Source organism: Pinus tabuliformis, chromosome 8, assembly GCF_031772625.1.
Source record: "Pinus tabuliformis cultivar Carrire ecotype Pingquan chromosome 8, CPIR1, whole genome shotgun sequence".
Taxonomy (NCBI): domain Eukaryota; kingdom Viridiplantae; phylum Streptophyta; class Pinopsida; order Pinales; family Pinaceae; genus Pinus; species Pinus tabuliformis.
In genome coordinates, this window is record NC_142294.1 from 420,974,834 (window position 1) to 420,976,144 (window position 1,311).

The following is a 1,311-nucleotide window of genomic DNA, read 5'->3' on the forward strand; positions in this document are numbered from 1 at the left end:
TATGTTATCCTCCTCAAGCTTGATAAAAAAAAAAGAGGTACTAGTCATCAATGACTCGGGAAAATGGGAAAAATCTTGAAAACTTATGGTAGCGAGTCGCTCTTGAACATGACACTTTCACTTCATCATCCTGATTAAGTTGGGTTGGGTCTATCACATCATCCATCACTTTTGTTTTGGGTCAGTGCTACCAATTCATCTTAGTGTCGCCGATATGATCAAGAGAAGTCATCCAGTTAAAACTTCATCCATTGCAATACTGTAAACCTTCATTTTCATGACCGCCATTCCTGAACCTTGTGTCGTCAGTCGATTTTTCATTTCTAAAAATCATTTACTTTGTTTCATGTTGTAGATGTGGGATATATCAAGGCCCTCCTACGACGAGTCACTTCTTGTCAACATCAACTCATTATCTAAGAAGTTGACTTAGAAACACCCTTCTAGTGCTTTGAATCTTGTTTACATCAATGGCAAGTTTCTCTCTTCCAGTGACAGGTTGACATCAATGGCCTTCAACTGAAAGATTTTGCGTGGTGTTCAACATCGGATCATGTATTCACACCACATGAAATGTACTATAGTACCTTGAGGATCATTATCATTATCGGTGATCCCTCTCGCATCTATTAACAACTTACATCATTGGCTAGTAATCAGGCAATGTCTTTTCATGTTCGACCTCAGAACATCTCTTCACGTGGTTTGAATTGTACATCGAGTGAATATTGAATGAGTTTGAAAGCCTCGAATCTAGTTTCATCCATCTGAGCTACGATATATTCAGTGATACAAAAACATCACAAGTACAAAGGCTCTACACAGATGGTCATCCTAATCATGGATTATGACTCTATATCTGCAGAATCGCAAGTCTGTATCTACAGATGACTATCTGATCTATGTACATGAAATGAAAATTTATAAAGCTAAGCATGGGAATGCCTCCCTTAGCTAGTCCATGAAAAATCATATTATCATGATGTATTGTATTGTAATTTATGCAGGTCACCTTCCAGTTCAAAACTTTTGATCCTCGTGATAAAGCATTTCACCTGACATGAACATTTACGACCTCATGCTTTAGGGGGAAACTGTTATAGACATATTTGGGCACATCAACACCAAACTCATATGTCGATGATATTTGGGCTCATCAACCCCTAAAAGAGTTGTTTTATACCCTAAAGAAGCTTAGTCATCTGAATGCCTCATTCCCCAAAAGTTCCATCTCAGAAATCATCCATAAAGTGCCTAAATTGAACCATATCTGAAAGCCCTATGTTAGGGTGAGATGCATCTCACCTGCTA